At 46.6% G+C, this 16,513-nt stretch overlaps 1 pseudogene; it reads right to left on the bottom strand.

The window, feature by feature from the left end:
* Positions 1-14,276, bottom strand: part of LOC149367761 (uncharacterized) — a 125,397-nt pseudogene extending 111,121 nt beyond the window's left edge.
* Positions 14,277-16,513: the final 2,237 nt, after the last annotated feature.

Here is a 16,513-nt window from a genome sequence, read left to right as displayed (position 1 = left end):
CAAAGATGTCAGAAAAGGCTCGTTTGAAAGCCGACCAGGTGGTAAAGTCTGCTTCGTGGTTCCTGTGCCATAGGCTGGCCACGTCCGACAGGTAAAACACCGCGTTGTTGAGCTTCATGGCGTCGTCCCACCGGTTGTGGCCGCTTACCCGCTCGTAGGAGGCAAGCCAATCCTCCACGTCGTGGTCATCGGACCCGCTAAATATGGCTGGGTCCCGTTGCCGGAGAGCGCCAGGGCAAACGACCGGCGTAGGCGAAGGGGAAGATGACTGTCCTGCGTCGGTTGACATAGTTGACGCGATGGTTCTGCTTCGAAGCTCCAGGACGCAGGCCAAAGGCTGCACCCAGCACAGCTCCACCAAATTGTAGCGAGATTTCCGGGGAAACAGCCTAAGAACAGCTAGCCCAAATGGCGGTCCGAGCTCCGGGGCATCAACCCAACGATCTCACGCCTTGCGCTGGCGGTGTGGCTGCCGCCGCTGCCCATCTTCCTCTTTACAATACATTTAAAAACAACAAATAAAAATATAAAAGTGGACGTATGGCACCTGGAGAATGCAGAGGTCATAGAAAAGGAGACATTGAAGAAGTTGAGAGCGTTCTAGTTATGTAGGCTTTTCAGACCGGATTCTATTGGAATGCATGTTGGGTTAGGCACAGATGCTTGGAAAAGGGAAGATTTGGCGGCGCGTGGATATGGGTCTTGTGGTTGTGGTTGTCCGGTGTACTCTATGCCGACACACCGCAGTGTAGCATATATATTACGTTTGCGCTGTCGCAATCCAGGGTGTCCGTAATCCTGAAGGTGAAATCCGAGAATGTACCTTTAGCAGCGCTTCTAATCTGCATATGACTGCAAACCGTGCAGCGTGGCTTACGGCATGGTTGACAGCCACGACTCGGGTTTGCGTTGGGCGTTGTTCTGGACTTAACTAGAATGTCCTTCAGGTTCCTCCAGCGCCGGTGTACTGCTCTTGGTAGTTGTTCAAAAATGAGAGACAAGTGACTGCTTTGCTGGATAATGTTAAAATACGTGGTAAGTTAGATGAATGAGTGAGGTTGCTTGCTCTTTCAGTATCATGCGATTTTGGGGGATTTAGTATTTTATTCTTGTCAAAACCACGAGCTTTCAGGATAGCGTCATCGACGATGAACGCTGGATATTCCTTAAGTAAAAGATTTGGTTTTAGTTTCTCAGCATGGCGGTCAAAGTCTTCGAGCTCAGAGCAAATCCGTCGGTATCTGTGAGCCTGTGAGTACGGTATGCCAGTCTTCCAGTACCGTGGGTGGCTGCTCTTAAAATGTAGGTATTCCTGGCGGTCAGTGGGTTTTTTTAGAGGGTTGTCCATACATGCTTCCTTTTTTCTCTGTTTGAACGCCCAAGAAGTTTAGAAGTATTGTGGAGATGCTGTTGGTGAACGATATTGAAGGATGAAACGCTTTTCTGCGCGTGTTTTATGTTGTTGTGTACGTGCTTTCATCGCCGGCCTTTTATCTCCTAGTCTTGTTCATTTTCGAGTTGTTTTGTATTTCCTTCTTCCTTCCCCTCTTCCATATCAGCAGTATATATTCCGATAACCTTTCCAATAAAAATTCAGTCGTGAGAAAGCGCTCGTGTCCTGTCTTCACCTTTTCTGTGTCTCGTTTCTCGCGCTATGTTTTTCTAAAATGAAACGCTTTTACCTCGCTATGAATATCAAGAGGCTGGCTTCATCATGAGGCCAAATGAAATGCACCGCGAGCGCAGAAAGGGCTTCTTCCCTATGACTCTGCCTATTCGAAAATAGTAAAGAGAGCCATTGTTAGCTCGTGCCTGGGATCTTCTCTGACGAAGCCATGCCCGCATGCAATGCACACTAGCTTTTATAATCAGATAAAAAAGGCTGCTTTCAGCCGGCTTCCCCTGCGAGGTCATCTCAGCTGTGGCCGAGAACCTTCTTCGGAAGGTAAAAAAAGGAAACCGCGCCAACAACGAGGAGCGATTACCACGAAGAAAGACTACGGTCGTCCCGTATGTTCACAAGGCGGCCCACAACATAAAAAAGTGGCAAATAGGCATGGCGTCCCTGTGGTGTTTTCGGCGCCACGCAAGCTCGCCGGGTTGTGCCCAAGAATCAGCGCGGAAGGCGCTCGACGAAGAGTATGCGAGATAAAGCATGCGGCACAATTTGTATATATATGTATATTTGTTGTATATCTTATCCCGCTCCAGTGTGGTCGCGTGTATATGGGCCAGGCAGGACGTTGCGTGAATGAACGCGCAGGGGAGCATCAGCGTTCAATTAGGAACAGAGAAGGAGCAAATTTGCCTGCTCATTGCATTGCATGCAACGGTTGTGAGCCACTGCTAAAAAGTATCAGATTTCTGGGCAGGAGCAATAAAGTTTCCCGTGAACTTCTAGAGGCATATCACATCAAGGCAAGAGTTGATAACTGTGTGAGTGACACATCCGTTTCACTGTACAACGCGGAAAATAATTTTTTGGAGCGTTTGTGATGGTTTGTCGCGCAGGGTTTGATTTGCCTCCTTATCCTCTCTTTCCCCTCTTTGTAGGCACGTGTGCACACTGCCTATAAAGCGGCACTGAATCCAATAAACACCAGTTGATAGCGCTCTTTCAGTCTCCCTCGTGTGTTTTTTTCCTGTGTGTGTCTTTTGTGCGCAATTCGTACTACAACAGTATGCACCAACTCGCCCAACAAGAAGTTCTTCTTAACCAAATGAAAAGGATATCCTCCAGGAAACGTTTATAAAGGAGGGGTTTCAAGGAATGAGTATCAAGGAATTCTGTTTCCAGTGCCGCCACGAATATGTTTGCGTGGGCCGGTGCCATCTTTCTTCCCATCGCCGTGCCGTTGGCCTGAAGATACTGTTTTCCCTCAAATCAGAAGTAGTTGTAGTTCAGTACTAAGCCCACGATTATAGAACGAGTTTACTCATCAAGGTGAACAGGGGGTTCAGTCCGCAGGTACACATCCTTTGACGCGCGCAAGCCGTCTGGGGGAAGAGGGGGGGGAGGGATTTGTGTCCTGAATGTAGGCTGGGATAGCTGGTATAATGTGCTTCAACATTCAACGTACTATTCTTGATGTGACATTTCCGCTAATATTTTTTTTCCTTGCAGGACACAGAGAACGCGACTGATAAAACCATGGAAATGGCTACGTTCCGATGATGTTGCGGTCATCTAATATATGGATTGCTACATTAGCTAAGTTACCAGGGACGTTAACGGCTGTTGGCTACGATCTTTCGATACATTAAAGTTCTGTGTATATAAGTTCGTACTTATGAAGGCTATTAGGCACAGTTTAAATCCCTGGATGAACCGAGAAATCATACATGATAAGCGTAAGTTGAAAACACTTAAGAAGCAGCATAGGACGAGAACCGCGCAGTTTGCTGCTTTAAAAAGCTGGTTCTCAGTAAAGTTCCAACAAGCCAGACGTAACTTCTTTAGTGACGGGCTCGAAGAATTCATGAATTAGGATTCGCAAGAGTTTTGGCGCCCCTTAAAACAAAGTAAAGTGATAATAAAAATAATTATATAAGCATATTAGACAGAAGCATGACTGACAAAAACATTTACTTTTAGAGTGTAATCACGAAACTTGATGAATTTGAACCTTAGACTCGTTCTCTTTGCGGGTTAGTGACAACTAGCTGAGCGCAGTTTGCTGTCCAAACAATAAACACCAGTTGAAAGTCAGCGCTCGTGTGTGTCGTGTCTCCCTTCGTGTCCGTGTCTTAGTGCGCGCTGTTCCGGTGAAAACTAGCCGAGGTTATGGGGCAGTGTTAATTAACCTGTCTAGTTTTATATTTCTTCCTTTCCTCATTCAATTACAATCATTCTCCTGCTTGGGCCGAGCGACGGCTCCCAGTAAGTGCAAAGAAAAAAAAAGCTGCTCCCAGCCTATCCAAGGAGATTGCCTAAATTCATCTCGAGACCTCACTGTTTATTGCTTACGGTTCATGGGGGTTCGACATCCCAAAGCGGCTCAGGCTATGAGGGACGCCATGGTGAAGGACTCCTTAAATTCCGACCACCTGGGGGTTCTCTAACGTCCACTGACATCGTACAGTACACGGGCCTCCGTCGAAATTCGACAGCCGCGGCAGGGGCCGAACCCGCATCTTTCGGGTCAGCAGCCGAGCGCCACAACCACTGAGCCCAACCACTGAAGTCCCAAACTGCATTTTTGTTCGTAACCACTCCGGTCCCTTAACCAAACCACATCGCATCTTTTCTCCGCACCGCAGGTCACACTTTCAGCGGGGAACACAGGAGAGTTCTGCAACCGTTACCTCAAGGCATTGGACCCTGGACTGCGTCTCCTTTTTCCATGTGATGTAGCGTGTCGTGAAGCAACATTACTGTGCCGTCTATGGCTCGGCGTTGCCTTCACTAATCAGTATGCTTTCCGGATCGCGAAGGCCGACAGCCCTTCTTGTGTAAACCGTGCCTGTGAAGAGACAATCACTCATCTCTTGGGTGAGTGCCCTGTTTTTGTGACCAAAAGAAATAAGCTGCGTTGTGCTCTGGACAGCCTTGATCCTCGCCCTTTCACAGAGGCCAAGATCCTCAGTTCGTGGCCACAACACTCGACTGCCATCAAGGCTTACAAGGCACTGTTTTCTTTTTTGAGAGACACTGCTTTGATTGACAGGTTGTGACTGTGTTTCCCGTTCCTTCTCTCTTCCCTCTTTGATCCCCTCATTCCCTTCCTCAGTGCAGGGTAACCAACCGGAACCCTTTCTCTGTATCTCTCTCTCTCATGTCTCACCCGTGTCTATTTCCACTCGGCTATGGTATCACTGACTTGTACACTAACCCACGTTAATTCCTTTCCTTTCTCAGGTCGTTGGCCTGGTCATTTTCCCTTCAACCGTTCTCTAAGCTGCCCTCGATTTACTCAGCGTGTTGGGCGAGTTGGTTTGTAATTACCACTGAAATTATCACCGGGAAAGCAAATAAGACACAGTACAGCACTTCCTTTAAGTGTTTGGATTACCACTGCTACGTTTGCCACTGTATTTGCCGATAGCTGTTGCGATGTAGCTATGGTTGTCCTCAGTTGAGTCTCGAGCCGTTCTAGCACCCTTCCAGATTATGCTTCACAGAGCAGAAGTGGGAGAGCGCAACTGTTTTACTTCTATGCTCATGACTTCAGAGCGCATACCGAATGCATTCCACCCCGTTCAATATTACTGATAGGCCTCTTATTAAGAAGTTTGCGGGTACACGGTCGCCGCAACTGGCAAAAGACAGGGTTAATTGGAGAGACATGGGAGAGGCCTGTGCCCTGCAGTGGGCGTAGAAGGCTCATGATGATGATAATGATGATGATTATTTCTCCTTCGTGAGTCGGCTCTCTGTCATCAGTTGTCCTGATTGGATGTATTTATTTACCACTTCCGACACTTTGCTTGCTACCCTATACTGTTCTCTTCTGAGACCGTGGAACATTAAATTTGGTCTTTTCGATATTAAGTTTTCGTACCGCCGTTTTGCACTCATTGCTTAGAGTACAAGTGATGCACCCGAAGCATCGACAGATAACTTCGCCGTCACCGCCTACAGGAAACTGACGTCATGGACCACGGGATTTAAGCACTACAAAAGGAAGCAGCGAAAGGCGACCCTCCGCAGTCCGGTGGAGCATCGAATGTTGTGCTAATTCTTGTCCTGTTGCTCTTAGGTAAGCGACACTTTGTTTTGTTTTTTGTTGTTGTTTTCTTGTACACTCCACTGGACTGCACCTTTTTTGTGACCTTCTTTGTACTCACCAATGGCTCTTCAGCAGTGTTTCTCTTCTTCGAATAATTTTGGCAAGAAAACTACGTTTTTAACATGCAGTAACTGTGAAAAGTCTTTCCACATAAAATGCTCAGGTACAACTAAATCAGCTCTTAAGAACATAGGTTCAGGCGATTTATCGGCCTGGAAGTGTGTTGACTGCAGGGAAACAGAAAGTACTGATGATGATACATCAAGCAGCGAAAATGATGAGACAATGCAGAGTAGCAGGCCCCCGTCTCCCAAGACAACCGCTATGAACACTCTGATTGAAGGCTTCAGCCAGAAGCTTACAAAAATTTTGAGCCGACTAGAAACGCTTGAAAACAAGGTAGACAAACAGAGTGCTACCACACAGGCAGTAGAAAAAGCAATGGAAATGCTTGCTTCCAAATACGACGAACTCTTGTCAAAGATTACCAGTCATGAAAACGAGATAACTGAACTAAAGGAAACAACTGAAGAACTGAATGAAAAATTGACTGAAAAGGACACTGAGATTGCCAGGCTAAAAGATTGTGTTGAAAGCGCAGAGCAGTACACAAGGCGCAGAAATGTAGAAATACATGGGATTGCTGAAGCCCCCAATCAGGACCTTTACCAAGTTCTGACTGACCTCAGTGAAAAGTTGAATGTTCAGACACCAGAGCGACAGAAAATAGAAGGGCTGCATCGACTCAAGGCACAAAAAGATAAGATTGCGCCGATTATTGTTCGCTTCGTGGACCAAGCCACACGGGACATGTGGCTGGCGAAAAAGCGCGCGCTGAAAACAGAAAAAATCTACATAAATGAGAACCTGACCAGAGCTCAAAAAATGCTGCTTGCTGATTGCAAGAAGCTTGCGAAAGATCGAGGGTTCAAATTCGTCTGGGTGAGCAACGGCAAAATTCTTGTCCGAAAAAGTGAAGGTGCATCGATAATTAGTATCAACTCTGCTAAGGATCTTGAGAAACTAGCGTAATGGCGTCCTTTGACTCATTTAGTGAGTGGAACGTTCATGTTGAAACTGCACAGAGAGATGCAGATTTGAACCATGAACTCGGTTTGCTGCACGTCAACATCAGAAGTTTAAACAAATACTGGGATGAAATAGGATTCATTTTAAAGACTGCTGCGGTTCCATTTGATGTTATTATTCTCACAGAGGTGAATATAGATGTGTCGAGAAAATGTGCATTTACATTTGCAGGGTACACTCAGTACGCATTGTGCCGTGAAAACCGTAAAGGAGGCGGTGTTATGCTGTTCATAAAAAATGAGTGGATGACGAATAGAATTGACGTCAGCTTTATTCACGCAGAGGCGGTCACTCTCTCTATTTCCAAAGGAAATACAGATTACACTTTATGTGCAATATACAGGCCACCAAATCTGAATGCCAGTGCATTTCTAGATGAGCTGCATACTTTTTTTCATAAATATATGAATGAGAAGAACTTCATCATTGCAGGGGATCTAAACATAGACATTATGAAAGAGACAAAAGGTATCACAGCAGATTACCTCAATTTGCTGGCAGAATTTGGTCTTGTGAATGTAATTAATGAATGCACGAGAGAGGAATACTTAGGTGCTAATATTACCAAGTCATGCATTGACCACATAATTATTCGTTTGCAAAACCAGCAGTATGTTTCGGGAGTTATCAAGCAAAAACTAGCTGATCATTACTTTGTGACGGTTGCAATTCTGTCTGAGGATCATACAACAGATGGAGGTATTATTACAGGTTCTGTTCTAGATAACAGAAAAGTAGACCAATTAATTCGCAATGTTAACTGGAGTTCCTTTTTAGACTTAGATCATATCAGCTTATATAGCAAAACTATTGAAATCTTTCACAGCGTCTATGCACAGTCAACTAAATCTGTTAACATCAAAATAAGAAGACCAGATCAGAAGTGGATAACTCATGAGATAGCACAGTTGTGCTGTGCAAAAGATAAAGCGTGGCAAAAATGTAGGAAGCAACCTGAAGATAAAGCTCGAAGAGATGAATATCGCGCTCTGCGGAATCAGGTAACGGCGAAAATGCGTCTGGCGAAAAGATCCTTTTACGCACGACAGTTTTCACTGAACAAACATGACGGAAAGAAAACGTGGCAAATTGCCAATGAACTGATGGGTAGACAGAGAAAGGCTTCCGTTGATGAAGCAGTAAAAAAGAATTTTCCAAAAGAGAACGTGAAAGTGTTGTGTGAAAAATTTAATGACGTGTTTATACACACAACCGAAAAGTTGCGGAATATAGTTGTCAGTAGGCCTGTACCACATCGACCGAAGCGGACATGTGTGCATACTGCATATCTGCCACTGATATCAGTGGACGAGCTATGGAGCATTATGTGCAGAATGAAGCAGTTCAAGCCACCTGGGTATGATGGCATTCGTCTGAGAGATCTTTGCAGAAACTTTGACGCTTTGAAAGAAGTGCTTATGAACATATTGAATGGTATATTCGAAACTGGTGATATCCCCGAAGAACTTAAGATATCTGTTGTCAGGCCAATCTACAAACACGGGAAGAAAGGTGATTTTACAAATTATAGGCCGATCGCAATACTGTCATCAATAGCACATATTATGGAAAAGCATGTTGCATATGTTATGGAATCATTCTGTGAAAAATATTCTTTGAACAATGATGCGCAGTTTGGCTTCACAAGGAATAGAAGTACGACTACACTTCTTGAAGAATTTTCTGACTATGTTTACAATGCACTAGAAAATAATCACATCGTGTTAGCCTTAATTCTGGACTTAACTAAGGCATTTGACACAATAGACCATACACTACTACTCGAAAAATTAAGCTCACTTGGGTTCCGCGGTCATTTTAACAAGTTTTTTGTCAATTATTTTACAGGTAGATTGCAGTGTGTGATGCTTGATAATACGCATGGAGATTTAAAAAATGTTAAATTCGGTGTACCTCAGGGAAGTACACTTGGCCCACTACTTTTTAACATATATGTATCCGATTTGGGTTTGTTACAGCTTAAGGCAAACGTTTTTCAATACGCTGACGACACAGCGCTAGCCCTTGAAGCTACTGATTATCGCACAGGCGTGGAGTCATTTCAAACAGATATAAGTGAAGTTGTTGACTGGTTCTCGCAAAATTTTATTTTTTTAAACGTGAACAAAACAAAACTGACATGCTTTAAAAACCCTCATAAAATTGTTGCTTTCAACCAACCACTGTATCTTCATACATCCCATTGTTACCAGTGTAATTGTAAAGCTATGCAAATAGAGCGAACAGTTCTGTATCTCGGCATCCACTTTGACCAACACCTTACATGGAGCGACCACATCGTCTACCTCTCTCGAAAGATAAGGGCCATTGCGGCTATGATGTATCACCTTCGTGGTAAAGCTCCGCTCCATCTTAGGCGACTGATCTATACAGCATTAGTAGAACCTGTTTTAAAGTACGGCATTACTCTATACGGTAACTGCTCCGAATACAAGAAAGAACCATTAAATGTTATCCTAAAAAGAATGGTCAACACTATATCGTACGGCACAAAACTACACTCGGTTGACATGAAAGAGAGATACGATGAGTTAGGCATCCTTCAAATTCGTGAGCTATTTCACTTTGTTGTGTTAACACGGTATTATTATTCAAATGAATATAAGACTCCCGTAAAAAAAGATGTCACCTTGAGAAAAACAGAACGTTTTTTTAAGCCACGGGTTTACACAAACTATGGTAAAAAGATGCGCAGTTATTATGTACCGGCTGTATTTAATGAAATTCCAGATGATCTATGTATTGCAAGTAACAAACGTAGGATGATGACTGACATGAGAAATTGGTGTGCAAATATATTTCCCTGTGTATAGCTTGAGTTCTTTCGTATGTGCAATTTTGTGTTCAAAATTTTTTTGTTTGTGTTTTGTTTGGTTTATTGTTTTTTTTTCTATGTTAGTATGAGTGTTTAGACAAGTAAAGTATACATATGAAAGTATTTCTCCACCTGCTGCCTGATCAGCCAACAAGCAAAATGTGCTTAGGCAGATCAGAATTTATGAATGTGTACGTATACAGACAAATAAAATTTTGATTTGATTTTGATTTGATTAACTCCTTCTCTCAGTTACTTAGTAGGGCAGTGCCGTCAGAAAGTCCTGGGTCGAGGTGGGCTCATTTAACTTACCGGGAGCTAGCTGTTCTCAATCGAACCCTTTGTACAGCTTTTGTGATATCATTCCCGATAGGTAGTTTGTTGCGGTATTTCTCATCGCTTCTGAAGACATGAATATTTTATCTTAATATATAGTAATGTGCATACCGCATACGGTCGTGTTTGGAACTCTACTGGTTTGGTATATTGGTGTTTAACGTCCCAAAGCGACTCAGGCTATGAGGGACGCCGTAGTGAAGGGCTCCGGAAATTTCGACCACCTGGGGTTCTTTAACGTGCACTGACACCGCACAGTACACGAGCCTCTAGTATTTCGCATCCATAGAAATTCGGCCCTGCGGCCGGGATCGAACCAGCGTCTTTCGGGTGGTGGTGGTGAAAAACATTTACAATGCAATAAATATTTACAGAGAGGTGATTGGGGTAGGCCCTATTGGCCCTTTCCCCTAACAATACTAGGTGGAGCCCCTATTCCGGGGCCCCATTGGCAAGCAACGCCGCCCGCGTCCGGTGAACCAAGGCCTTTTTGGTCTTTAGGTCCTGACAGCCGAGCAGGGCCGCCTCCCAGTCCTCTCTGGTGGGGTTGGGGTTGGGGGGGATAGATGGGTTTGACTGACACGCCCAAACCATGTGGAAGGTGTGAGCCACCTCCCCACAGAACTGGCATGCGCCATCAAAGGATGTATTGAAATGTTTAAGCACCGCCGGGCACAGTACAGTGTTAGTAAGAATTTTGATGAGGAGGCGCTCGTCAGCGCGATCTTGGTTCTTACAAGGGGCCGGGTAGCGCCGGTGCTCCTCCTTGTAGTAATCGGTGATTTGTTTGAATGTAATGGCCAGATTGTCTGATTGGGAGTACCCTTCCAAGGACAGGGAGATAGCCCGGGGAGAGAGTGCGCGGGCGGCCTGATCGGCCTGTTCGTTTCCCTGGAGTCCCTGGTGACCGGGGGCCCAAATCAGGTTGCGTGGAGTTGGATCTTCAGATCGACAGCTATATTCCAGTATGCGCCAGGCAAGCGGGGGAGCCCAGCCCAACTCGCAGTTCCGACAGGCCCCTCGCGAGTCGGTGATGATGTGTTTCGACTTGGGAGTAGTGAGAGCAAGAGCAGTGGCAATCTCCTCCGCGTGTGTTGCGCTGTAGGCTTTGAAAGTGAGCCCGTTGACTGTGTTTGTGTTGTGTACGACTGCGGCCGTGTACCACACCCCGTGGTGTGGGCCGGCAACGTCCACGTAATACACATGTTGTTGGTTACCATAGTATCGCGCCAACGCTTCCGCGCGCGCCTGGCGACGACCGCTATGGTCTTCTCTGGACATGTTGCGGGGAAGGGGTCGGACCCGGAGGGCGCGTCTCCAGGGTTCTGGCACTCTCTCCCTTTCCTCAATATGGTAGTCATGTTTGATGTGTAGCCGGTCCAAGAGGCGGCGACCGGACGTGGTCTGTGCAAGACGCGTGTATTGGTTGACTAAGTGGGCCTCTCGAAGCTCCCGAAATGTGTTCACCACGCCCAAGGCCAGAAGTCGCTGGTTGGACGTGGTGACCGGGAGGTCGAGAGCACGCTTGATGACTTTCCGGTGGATGACCTCCAGTTGGTCATCATGTTTGCGCAGGTGCAAGTAGGGGGTTGAGTAGAGGATTCTACTCGTTACGAAAGCATGGGCAAGCCGCAGTGCATCCTTGCTTCGTAATCCGCCCCGCTTGTTGGGCGCGGTAACCACTGAGCCACCGCGGCGGGGCAGTTGTTTGGGGCTCTAGGTCACCCGCAAATGATAGAAGTGTACTTTACCGGCGCGCCGTTCGAGCGCTCTAGACAGATGTGTCGATGGCTGTGCAAGCTTTTTCCCCGGTCTTGGGCTCGGCTTATCTAGGGTGAAATCATTTGAAACTACGCCTTTGACCATACCTTGCGTAGACTAAAGCACTTTATGTTCTTGTGGGTGTGTCTGATATGCAGCGTTGGTCTCATTCCGTTGCGGTTGCCGTATTAAAAGCTGTGTAGAGGGCGGATTCTTCTTGTTATGCAGTGCAATTCTTCAAGTCTTTCACATTACCTTTCCTTTGACGCAACATAAGGTTAGTATTTGTTCATTCTTCCGGTACGCTCGAGGCCACAAGGTACTGCGTACATGGAGAGGGAAGATCTTCTAGCCCAATGCCTCAACAGCCGAACAAATATGCGCTGACTCGATCATCACCCGCCGGTTTTCTCCTCTCCGTTTCTTTGCTAGGCTTCCGTAACTCCCTCTTTTGTTACTGCCGGAATTTTCATTTCCTTGGCGCTACTACTACTACTGCCGTAACATCAGGACATGTTGGCGGCTGTAGATATCCTAATACATTTGCTATGCTAATTGCACTGTTTTCCCCCTAATTGTTTCCCTCTCTTCTATCCTCTAATGATATTTTTGCAGCTTGTTTCTAGTGACGCATGTGTTATTTTCACCCATGCCAAATTTCCTGTCCTGCTTTCAGGCTATCCCCATTCCGTCTGAAATTATAGTCCCCACAGTTCTATGGCACCTTCATTTCCCCGTGCCTAACAAACACCTCCACGTTCTTCACAATGCGAGAATGAACACATATAATGAACTCTATTTTATGCACAGCGCCCCATTCAGCCTCTTCTCGGCACTCATTCTCGTTCTGCGGAGGTGGAATTCATAACTGTTGAATTATTTCGTTCTGTTATAGTTAATAGTTGTCTCCTGTTATGACTTGTTTGCCAATGCCAGCTCGGCTTCCTGCTTCTATTCTACCTTCAGTTCAGGTTCTCTATCTTCCTTCTTCGCACCAGGGTGCCCCGCCAGAGACGGTTTGTTTAACTTGAAGACCGAAGCTTGATCTTCGCACTAGGGGTGCCCCGTCAGAGGCGGTCTCACGATGAGTTGACACGCAGGGATAAAGGGAATGCTTGAAGATGTATATACAGATATGTACATCATATACAAGTTAAGGCACTGGAGACAATTTAAGCAGCGAAAGGACAAACAACAAAAAGGGTGGAACTGGCTAACACTAGGGGAGGCCCCTACTCGGCATAGCCAAAGATGCATAGCATCTCACCTTAGCGCAGAACCTTTTTTCTGGCGCCGGAGCCCGGTTTTACAGACCTCAAGGCCCGGCCCACATTTGGTAGCACCCAATCATGCCACACTCCCAACATGATTGGCTCATCGAGAGCATGGCCAGCCCCCCAGCTTCCGCAGGGAAAACCACCCTCTCCAGCACAAAACACAAGCAAAAACCACACACGCACAGATGCGCCAGCACATGCGAGGCAAAACACCCTCTTCCTCGCAAAACAACAAAAGAAAAGCGAGTGCAAACACCCAGTCGTGCCCGCACGTGCAAGGTAAAACATCCTTTCCTTCGCACAGAAGTACACGCGGGGCGGGGGACACCCGTACTTCCCGGCGCATTCGCGAGCGGCCGCGTTCCGAAAAAGGAGACGCTTCGCTTTGAGCGCCCCTGCCGCCCCCTCACGCCGGTGGCGTCCATTGAAGACGGCAGCGGCGGGGTGCTGACAAAGAATTAGCGTTACTAACGACCCCGCACGCACTACCGATCCCTTACATCATTCCCTCTGAAAATATAGTCCCCACAATTCTAAGCCAGCTACACTTCACCGTGCCTAACACTTCCAAATTTTCCACATGCTGAAATCGCCACATATAATGAACTCTATTTTATGCACAGCGCCCCATTCAGCCTCTTCTCGGCACTCATTCTCGTTCTGCGGAGGTGGAATTCGTAACTGTTGAATTATTTCGTTCTGTTATAGTTAATAGTTGTCTCCTGTTATGACTTGTTTGCCAATGCCAGCTCGGCTTCCTGCTTCTATTCTACCTTCGCCTCGAAGTAGCTCATGAGTAGTGTACGGCTGCTTTTTTTCTTTCTTACTTCAACGCCCGAACAATCCCAGGATATATCAGGACGCCTACAAGTGCCTAACGGGTCTCACCTCAGCGCTTTCCACGCAGCGGTGATGGGCAAGAGTGTAGTGGAGAAATACGGCCGCATATTCCCGGTACTCTTCGTTGTCTTCCCATATGTTGGGCGCACAGTTCCTGAGCGAGCGAAGGGCGAGTTTTCCTGGGGCGACCTCGGTCACCTCCGTCCCCACGAAAGAGAGCAGGTCGTTAAGCGTTGGCATATTCCTCGTGAGGTGACACGTCCTGTTTTCACTGGAGGTGCAGCGGGTGGGCAGCGCGAGGCCGCCTCCGCCTCGCTCAGGCGGTCGCTCTGCCAGCAGAGCGGGAACTTTTCGCAGGCCACCGCCAGTGTACCTTCGCACCGCCTTCGGAACGGTGCGCCGGACCATCACGACCTGCGAGCAGTGAAAGCAACGACACACCAAGGTACTTTGTAACCCGTGCCCAAGACATCGGTCAGGGTTTCTGCAACCAAGAATGGGGGCATCATTCGGGCAGTTATTTCTGTCTCTTCGCTGTGCTTTACATGAAATGTCGGGTATGTTTCGATTTTTAGAAGTACTGAGAAGTCATATCTGTCCGCACTCCTTTTTGAGGGCTATCATTTTTTTGTTGCAAAGGGGGAACCATAAAATATATATTGTTTGGTCATGGAGCCCAACGAGCGTACGGGACAGGAAATTGCAAGCAAGTGCTGCCCACGCTACCTGTACGCCCGAAATATTACCAAATAGGACGCAACTCAGGGCAGTTGGCCACACAAGGTTAAACCTAGCCGCCTATGAGCAGTGAAAAAAAAACTAGAAAAGAAGAGAGAAGGAGAGAGGAACGTTGGTTTAGTTTGGTTTATTGATGTTTAACGTCCCAAAGCGACTCAGGCTATGAGGGACGCCGTAACGAAGGCCTCCGGAAATTTCGAACAGCTAGGGTTCTTTAACGTGCACTGACAAAGCACAGTACACGGGCCTCTAGAATTTCGCCTCCATCGAAATTCGACTACAGCGGCCGGGATCGAATCCGCGTCCTTCGGGTCAGCAGCCGAGTGCCATAACCACTGAGCCACCGCGGTGGCTGCTTTCAAAAGATTTCGCATAACAACTTGTAAGGGTTATACGCGTATAACTACCATGGGAGGTGGGTGACTTTCCTCGTTTTATGAATGAAACAATAATGCCTTTTTTTCGAAGCCGGTGGTATTTTCCTCAGTTCCAATATTCTATTAAAAAATTTAAGAGAACTTCCACAGAGGGTTCGGATAGATGGGCCAGCATTTCATAATGAATTTCTTCGGGGCCGTATGCAGTTTGTTTATCTGTAGACAGTACTCTGAATGTTTTGAAATGCAATCAACCTATTGTATGCCTCGGTTGTGGTGCCTACCGTAGGAAGCCTTTGCTTTTCGGCTGCGTTTTTGTGTATTAAGAATAACTGTGTGTAGTGTGAGGAACTATAAACTGCAGAAATATGTTGGACCAAAATGTCGGCTTGGTCATTAATACTTGTCTGTATACCGGGGTCTGTCAGAAGAGGAAATGTGAACAGGGAGTAGCTGCCTTTTATTTTTGAAGCGAAAAGCTTGACTACGAGGGTCAGAGCCGAGCTCTGCGTACGCCGTGAAACCGAATGGCGAGTTCTGCGCATGCGCGAAACCGAGTGACATCACGCGCGGCGCAGGTGGCCGCAGCCGTTGCCGCCGCCGACTCCGCCACCTGACCTTTCGGCGCAGCCGCGCGCTACTGCGCATGTGCGCCGCCTCCTCACCGCCGCTACTACTGCGCGCTCGCCTCCTCGCCACTGTTTGACCTTTCGTTGCAGCCGCGTGTTTACCACAGTTACTCCGCACGTGGAAGGAGGGCTATATAACGCGCTTGCCTGCACCGTTATCGTGGTGCTCCCAGTGCATTGTGCGCGAACTGCGACAGCCATAACGTCAAAGCATATCTTCACCTTTTCGCTTGTATGTCCAGGCTTAACCAGAGCTGAGCCACTGCCAATTTTTTTTCTAACCTGCTCCCACATTTTTTTATTTTACTGTGCTTCTTATGTTTTTTGCCGCTCCGGCGTATTTCTTTCTTCTTTTTATTTCTTTCGGGCTTTAGCTTTTTCCTTTTTGAAAATTCTGAGATTCTCATGAATTGAATACCTACGAAAAAAAACAAACTTTATGGTATTTTTTTTAAGCTTCCTTACATTCTTGCGCCCCGATACCTTGTGGCTCTGGCGCACCATTCCTATGGAATGGGGAATAGCTAGGCGTGCAGCATCGATGATACATTTCGTGAGAATTTCATTGAGTTCATTGTGCTCAGTGTTCCAGAGAAACTTTCTGAACAGGCTTTTTTCTCTCAACACAGCCCACTGTTAAATGCAGTTTCCAATGTCGTGGTTTGGTATGCATGACAGAGCTCATTCTCCGCGAGGTTGTGGAGCAGTATGAAGGTTTACCAAATTCAACAAACTGACGTTACTAGACAGAATAAAATCCGTTTTCTAACTGCCTGGAAAACAAGGGTGGGCATTGAAATCTGCTGATAATAGCTATGCTCTGGTAACTATTCTAAAAGGTTCCATAATTCATGGAGTGTTACTTACTCTGAGGCGCAGTTCAAGATATACGGAGCAAAAT

Source organism: Amblyomma mixtum, chromosome 1 (genome assembly GCF_055824585.1).
Source record: "Amblyomma mixtum isolate Tamu chromosome 1, ASM5582458v1, whole genome shotgun sequence".
Lineage (NCBI taxonomy): Eukaryota > Metazoa > Arthropoda > Arachnida > Ixodida > Ixodidae > Amblyomma > Amblyomma mixtum.
The sequence above is the reverse complement of the archived record's forward strand: the minus strand, read 5'-3'. Positions and strand labels throughout refer to the sequence as shown.